The sequence below is a fragment of the Puma concolor genome, chromosome B3 (genome assembly GCF_028749965.1).
Source record: "Puma concolor isolate L17-30 chromosome B3, mPumCon1.1.hap2, whole genome shotgun sequence".
NCBI classification, from domain to species: domain Eukaryota; kingdom Metazoa; phylum Chordata; class Mammalia; order Carnivora; family Felidae; genus Puma; species Puma concolor.
In genome coordinates this window covers 23,657,661-23,666,294 of record NC_141672.1, presented here as the reverse complement: position 1 = coordinate 23,666,294, position 8,634 = coordinate 23,657,661, and the positions used below count along the sequence as shown (strand labels likewise).

The 8,634-nt window shown below is 34.7% G+C and overlaps 1 long non-coding RNA gene across 1 annotated transcript in view; it reads right to left on the bottom strand.

Annotated features, from left to right (window-relative positions):
- Positions 1 to 3,683: 3,683 nt before the first annotated feature.
- LOC147579802 (uncharacterized) overlaps positions 3,684 to 8,634 on the bottom strand; it is a 91,320-nt gene continuing 86,369 nt past the window's right edge. Inside the window, exons 3-4 of the long non-coding RNA XR_015251825.1 lie at positions 4,406 to 4,502; positions 3,684 to 3,760 (exon numbers count right to left, since the gene is read on the bottom strand). This is a non-coding gene — a long non-coding RNA (uncharacterized LOC147579802). The remainder of the gene's footprint in view (positions 3,761 to 4,405; positions 4,503 to 8,634) is intronic.

Sequence of the window (8,634 nt, the reverse complement as noted above, 5' to 3'; positions counted from 1 at the left end):
AAAAAAATACAACTTTACTTTGATTTATATATGGATGGGTACTGGGGGGTAAGGGTACCACAATGTGTTCACAGCTGAGGGTTTCTAAAATTCTAAACCCAGAGCTGATAATATAGAACATTCCTTCAAGCCATGTCTAATGAAAGGAGAAAAATAGGGTGGTAGCTAGAAGGAAAAATGTACGTAAGGAACCTATGAATGCATAGGTAAACTGAAATCAAGACAACATACATTACATATATTACCAAGTGAATATGAATGGCAAAGCACAGATCAAGTTTCATATACAAAAGAGCTTCTGAGGTGTACCTGGGTGGCTCAGTCAGTTGAATATCTGACTCTTGACTTCAGCTCAGGTCATGATCCCAGGGTCATGAGATTGAGCCCTGCATCAGGCTCTGTACTGAGCATGGAGCCTACTTGGAATTCTCATTCTCTCTCTCTCTCTCTCTCTCCCCCCCCCCCGCCGACTCATGTTCATTCTCTCTTGCTCTCAAAAATAGAAAAATAAAAATAACTTATGAGAAATGAGATGATGTCAATCACAACAATAATTAACATTTTGTTTACACAGGATAATTTGCCAATAACATTATATGTGTCCTTTGCTTAATCCTTGCATTGATTCCATGATGAATAATTATTATTATTATTATTATTATTATTATTTTATTATTATTATTATTATTATTATTATGCCATTTGTAATTCGGTATGTGTATATATATTTACTACTTAACCAAAAGCAGTTCTTTCCGTTATATGCCTTTAGTTTCCCAAACTAATAGTTTTGTTGACCATTTGAAGTCCCAAGGTAAACACCCAAAAAAGCAATCAGACAATCTCCTTAGGCATTGTTAAGGAACAATACCTGAGCCAACTGTACCATGAGGTATTATTATTATCATCATTTTGTAGACAAGAGAGTAAGTCCTGAAGGAGTTGCAAGAGCTCTGAGTCACCCAGCTTGGGACTGGCTTTAACCACCTTTTCCAAAGTGTGCCACCAGCAGTGGCATTCTCTCAGGCAAAAGAGCAAAATGTGGAGCTCCCAATCCACATTGATTTACAAAACAAAGAAATTAGAGTAATTTCAAACTCAAAAGTTGAAAACAAATGGAGTAATTCATGGCAACTCAAACATTAGAAACTGAGGAAGTTCTGTGGCAACAGAAGCTTAATAAAAAGAATAAAATAGAGTATAGGTAGGTAAAATGTAAAATTTAACAAATGTGTTCAAGCTAGTTCTTCCTGTGGAGAATCTGTGTGATGGGGGAGGGAAGGAGAGCGGAAGAGAAATAATGACTAAAAAAGAAACCAGGGACACATCCTAAGAGTAATGCAAGGAATTCCACTGAGGACAATGAAAAGAAAATAGGAAAAAGTTTTGATGTCATAAAATCTCAAACATTTGGGCAAGTAAGTATTTGAGTTAACTGCTTGAAGCAAGGCTTGGAAAATGATTCTTTAATGTCTTCTTAGAAAGAACAGAAGAACATTAAGTAATTTGATCACAATCATTAGAAGAGAGGTTTATATAAAATTCCCTGTTTCTCAGAGCCTCCCCTTAACTCTTGCTACCCATATCACCATTTTTGATCCCAGAATACTGGAAGCCAAGACTGTGCAATCATGAATAGAAAGCAAACATGCCATGGCGGGTTTGTTTGCCCTTACTCAGGCTTTTTCTGTGGGGTGTATATGGTAGGAGTTACATCACACATGTCCAATTGTATTCAGTTCATCAGCTGATTACAGACATCCCTTCCAGGAAAGCTTCCATCCCTGATATGCTCAACTCTATTACCCAACTCTGAGCCACAATGAAAGATTCATGAGGACAATGACAGTGTAAAGGTGTGAAATGCGAGATATCCAGGAGAAGATGACATTCATTGCTCAATCACAATGTGTTTTATATAATACAGTGTGGCAAGTTGCAGACATGATCAAAAACATTTCTTTATAAACTATGGCACCTCATACTTTAGTTATCACCTTTGCAGATATGCAAAGTAATAGCTCACATAGGCAGAATGTTAATGATGAGCAGAAGGTGGCCATACCTCTGAACAGCTAGTACACATTTACTTCCAAAGCTCATACCTGAAACTTCCATATTTCATTCAGTAAAAAGTTTATTGGACTCTCACTTAGAACCTTTTTAGCTTTATTTTATACACAATTCTAAGAAATCTAGTAAAACATAGATTAATCTAAATCAAAATCACAGGCTCTCCCATATATTAGTTCCCATGTATTAGTAGGAGATTTAACCTTTCAAAGCCTCCATTTACTCACCTGTAAAACGGATATTTCATAGGATAAGTATGAAGATGTAATCAGCACACTCATGTAAAGTATAAACACAAAGCAAGTGCCCTTGAGTTTAAATGCAGATATTGTTTCATGGAATCTGGTACCACATTGTGAACCAACTATCTGATCGTCAGGGAAAGAACAATCCTTTCCAATGCCAAAGAAAAATGGGCTCTTCTGGAATTCTTGAGAGACTGATTATACATTGATCTCCACAGAGGAAACTCCCTAGGGGATTTTCAAAGGTAACTGTAATTTATATGATTGTCTTTTATTGCTAGTTAATATCTCCTTAAGAATTCAAAGTGCAGAGCAATCTTAACCTAACTAGCCCAGAGGTAAACAGCTCTTCCTAACCTCATTGTACTGCATTACAGCACAATATAATAAAAAATGTTCTTGATGATGAATAAAGTCATCAAGAAAGGGTTAGGTGTATGTTTCTTCACTCTGACAAAGACAATGGAATAAACAGAAATGTTTAGGAAAAATATCCATTTAAAAGCCTAGAATTTTTTAAACAATGTTTTCTCAGGAAACCTCTAGGTTTCAGTCAAGAAAACTCATTCATTCAAAACAAAGCTGATCACACTGCCAAAATGAAGGACCACTGTCTTCCCATTCATTTACAAAGATGGTTGAATACTGTATTTTCAGTACTTGGACTCAAGACTACCAAGGTAACTTCTTCAGGTGGTAAGAAGAGTTACCTAAATGTATGCCATTCACTTGCTTGCTCTACTAAGTTATCTTTTCTTATTGACTTGTGGGAACTCTTCACAATATTTCCGAATTGTAAGAAAAATTTCCACAGTTTACCCTTTGTTTTATGGTTACTTTTTTTGACAGGGGTCTTAAATTTTAGTGCAATGAAATGTGACATATGTTTCTTTTATGATCCCTGAGTTGCTATCATGTAAAGGGAAACTTTTTCCAATCCAAGATGATTAAAATATCCTCCTATGATTAAAATATTTCTCCTATTTCCTCTGTGGCTTTAGCTTCACATTTAGGTCATTAACCCAATTGTAGCTTATGTTTGCATTATGCAAGGTAAACAAATTCCCAAGAAAATGTCTTGTTTGAAAATATAATTCTTTGCCTCTTAATCCATGCAAATAAAAGCATGGATTTTTATACTATGCCTTGGAAACATAAATGAGATAAATTTTTCATGTTATTCTAAGTTATCAAACATTCATATCTGTTAAAATAAGTAAACATTTTGGTGTCATGATGAGAAGGAAAAGGGAACTAATACTTACAGAATGCCAAAAATGTGCCAAGCACTGTCCTAGGTATTCTATATACACCATTTCATATAATCCTAATGTTAAAGCTGAGATTCAGAGGGGATGATAACTTACCCCCAAAGTCACATCGCTGGTGAAGTGTAGCAAGTTCAAAAACAGTTTGTTCTGATTTCAAAATGTATATTCTTTCTGCACAAAGACACAGAAATGTTACAACATGTCTAGGGGATGCAAGATTATAATTTTAAGTGGTTAATGCTATTGTTTCCCCAAATGCTAAGTAGCCCATTTAATGCTTGGGATAACAGTTATTATCATCATGTTGTATCAAAGTATATAAAGAGACTAATGGTAATATAAATGGAACTCTATTCCTGGGTAAGATGAGGGCTGGAAAATGTATTATTATCCTTTTTTTTTAAATTCTGCTTTCTGAATTTTTAGACTGGCACATAGTAAAGAAGTGATATGATAATCCACAAAAGTTATAGGAAGTCGGGGAATTTTGTACTGCGAGGTATAGCACTCAGCCTCTATCTACTCATCCATATGACTAAGGATGTAGGTATAAACCACTTTGAGAAATAAAATCAAAATAAAGTAAATTCTGGTGTTTTGCACATATAGCCCCAAAGAAATATTTATGTTAATGTTATACATACTAATTTTCCTATTAATACCATATCAACACAAAAAGTTTATAGCACATTGGTGCACAAAAAACATTACTACATACATTATCACAATTGAGCTCTACATTCACCACATAAGAGGAAAGCAAGGCAGGCATTATTGCCTCAGCTTTTACAAGGTGACAGAAGTTGTGTTACTTACCTAGATCTCAAGGCAGGGAAATGAATGAATGAATGAGCAGGGGCTATAACTCAGCTCATGGGATTCCTAATTCAGTTCTTCCCACCCTGCTGTACTCCTTTAAAAAGAAAATAAAAACCCAGCTTTAATTTTAAAATTCAATGAAAGTCTAATAAAGTAGTTTTTAAGTGATTTATTTTATTAACATCTGCTCTATAGACCTATCCTCTTATAATTTCTGTCCCTAGAGCTATTTGAGAAGTTAATAGGACAAGTATCTGTCCTTGAGGATTGAAAAAAATAGCAGGTAGACAAGAAAGTCTGCTGGGTTTCACACTAAGCCAATAATTAATGTTCATAAAGGATTTACAACCACTTTCATATATTTTTGGAAAAAGTTCAGTTCTGGAAGCACTGATACACCTACTATGTACAGAGCATTTGGAGGAATACTAAGAAAGTACATGGTAAGGGCGATGCTTACAACCAATATTTACTGTGGCTATCTCTGAGAGTATGGGAGTTCTTTGGTATAACTCTATTTCCAAATTTTTATGTAACTAGCATGCATTTGTTTTGGAATAAGAAATAAATAAATAGAAAATGTATGGAAAAGGTATAGTGCTTTTTGTTTTCCAATAGAATAGGCCTCCCATGTTAAGCCTCTTTGAAAAAGACTGCTATGCTGAGAGATGAAAGCCACACTGATTGAGCAATGTCTATGTCCAGGAATTTTCTTAGATGGTTAGAAACATTAATCTTACTTACTTCTCACCACAACTTTTCAAGGAAAATATTATCATCCTCATTTCATATATCTAGAAACTGACTCTCAGTGAGATTATATAACTTGCCTTTGGTCACACAAGGTTTCAAGACCCCAAGTACAGTAAGTACTCTTTTCACATCCCCATGATCCCTTTTCTTTTTAATCCTAGAGACAATAGGCTTGCCTGATGCTGAGAATGCCCATGTGATTTATGACTAAACCTGAAAATCATGGGAAGTCCCTAGGAGTGCCATATTTATTTTTATTTGTGGTTCCCTAACACACCAAATATTAATTCTTAATGAATTATTCCTAGCTCTAATAAATTATTGCACTGAATCTATTCTATCCAACCAATTGGTTTGTTTGTTGACCAAGTTTTCCCATTAGATAAATGGTAAAAAAAAAAAAAAAAAAAAAAAAAAAAAAAAAAAAGTCAACCACTTGTTTTAAGCTAATATAGTTCAAACAATTGTCTGAAGTATTCCATAATTGATATTAACTACATAGCTAATGCCACCCTGAAATTTTAAGTTGTACATTCCAGGTTAGAAACAAAACATGGAGCAACCAGAAATGATTCAAGTTGAACATAAAGAATGCCACTCAATGAAATAAAAATTCTAGAATTATAAAATTAGCAAAACAAAAGGGTTTTTGAAAAGTCAGCATGTAGTCAGGAAAGTTCAGATTGAATTCATATGGATCATTAAGACGCTAAAGATTCCAATATGTAAAGAAAGATTAATATTTACAGTAAAAAATAAGTAAAATGATTAGATGTATTTTAGAAATAAAGTTACTTCTGGCCATCAGGAAAATGACTTTTCTTGGAAAGTTTTGGTGACTGAAATAAGGGACAAAGGGATTTCTGGGTTATCAATGAGGTTCTGTTGCTTGATGTCAGTATTGGTTAAATGTGACGCTTAGTTTGTATATTTTCAGTTGTATATATCACAGTTCAATAAACATTTCTAAGAAATGACCTGTAGCAGTGAGGACTAAAAGCACCCTGACTGATTTTTAAATGATGGTTTTTGTGTCTTTGCACTACAGATTTTTAAAGAAAAATAAACAAGAGCCATGAAAAAAGCTAAGGTATAGTGGATATCTATTCATTTGCAAAAAGAAAATGACAAAAGAAAATCTCTTAAAATCATTTCACTAAAGGAAAAAAACATGAATTCCTCTTAGGATTCCATAAGTATTTAACCTGGGATAAAAAGGAGTGATCCAAAAGCCTCAGAAACAACAGGCCCCCAATTAACTTTCTTCTTACACACATATGCAAACATGCACAAATAGACTCACACACAGATACACACACATGCATGCACTCCAAATCATGTATACCATCCCTGAAAATAAGTCTTTGTTTTATAAAGAGTCACTTTTGAGCAGGACTCAGACATTTACATTTCTATGGATTAACTTTAGGATAATTTTTATTAGTGTCATAGCTGACAAGCCAAGAATGCATTGTAGAGCTATTGGTAATCCATGAAACCTTTATTTTTAAAGTTGATTATTTGAACCCCCAATTCTATTTAAAGCCTATTGGAAGATAATTTTAAAATAGCACACTTAATTTCAAGAGAAGCTAGTTCTCAGACTTCAGAATTCATAAGGGTTATCTGGAACATTTGTTGACAACACAGACTTCGAATCTTTATGTCAGGACCTCGATTCAGTAGATCTGTGGGGGCAGTGCCAAAAATCTAGGCTTTTCAGAAGGTAATTGCAAAACAGATAATCAGCACACCACACCTGGAGAAACACTACGACTATTAGAACTTCAAATATTAAGTTCCTGCCAAACTCCACACGGGATTCAGAAAGATCACAATACAAGCAGTGTGCATGGACCCAGATAACCAGAGGGTTTTCATCGTGGAAATCTAACAGCCAGTGATTTAACACCACGCTGGAGTAAAGCAAGGGAGAACAGCACAACAGGACAGGTGACTTCACGATGTTCTCTTAATGAGTTTACCAAGATGTACCCTGGCTGAAGTATTGTACATTTATAAACTTTGTTCCAGTACTTTCACCAACCTTCATCTTTTGAGCCACAACAGCTTATGTGAGGGGAATGGGTACAACTCAGTAAACTTTTATGACACTGTGACCCATGGTTGGCTAAGACTGAACAAAGACTTTGGCTAGCTAGCAGGCAAACCCTCCATTTGGAGACAAGTTCCATCCATGGAAGCTGTGACTCAACTTGTCAGAGCAAGTATACAAGCATTACATCTGGACTGTCATGAGTTGTCAATCACAGGGTGGCTTACTAAGTTTTCTGCAATCCAGAACCTCATCATACCAGAAGCAACAACTACCTTGTTTACCGTCATTCTTAGGCAATCTTTCTCTACATTATCATTCTGATCATTAATGTGCTTGGGTTGACAAGAGCCAAATAAAATTCAAATGCAACCCAGAAACAACAGAAATGTGTCATCCTGGAAAGGACATATGGTCCGTCCAACCTAGGCACCTGCTTCTCATGATGAGTAATGCCAGATGTTCCAGGGGAAGATATAAGTCTCTATTACACATGTGCTTTATGCAATTGTGCAATGATACATCACAAGGGAGTTTTCTTTTTCTGACCCTGGGTTAACCATCAGTTGCAGCCTAATATTTCAAGACATCAGCCCTTGAACTCATTACCCCTACATCCTTTACAATACTCTTAAGAAAAGAAAGGAAAAAACAATATTTGAATATTTGTTCAATATGTTTCCTGATCAACCCTGGTCCAAAGCAATTATACTTGTAGACAACATTTTCTGTTTTCCATTAAGGAAATGGCCAGATATTTGATATAAGGACAATATTTGTTGGATAAAGTAGATAAATAAGACTAGCTCACATTTGCAAATAGCTTAAAAACAAAAATCACTATACCAATAATGTTTAAAGTTGGTATTAAGTATTAGATTCTGGTATTCCAGAATCTGTATAACTAAGCATAATCCAAGTAAAAATGACAAAAAAAAAAAAAACAAACAAACTAGTAACAATTGCAGGAATTATAAACACTAATGATTTCTTTTTGATTATATACTCCTGAAAAAAATTCAATGAGCAAGAAGCATAACTATACTATGGTTTATTCGTTTGTTGAACAGATATTTATTCACTTCTCATTCACTGTGTTAAGGGCTAGGGAAGTAGTCATGGGTTTTACCATTATATGGTCCAAGAAGGGAAATGGACAGTTGTTAGGGAAATAAATAGATAATATAATGGCAAATTGAGATATATGTTCTAAAGGAAATCAACATGGTTATAATAAAGAAAAACTGGAGGAACCTCCTTACAGTTTCAGGTAAATTTTCTCTAAGAGGTGACTTCTAAGTGGAAATGAAAGGTTAAGAAAATTAAGATTATACCAAGAGCAGAAGGGGAGTATTCAAGTAAAGGAAATAATGAGGCAAGTCTTGTGGGTAAAACCAAGCTTGGTGTGTTTTAAAAG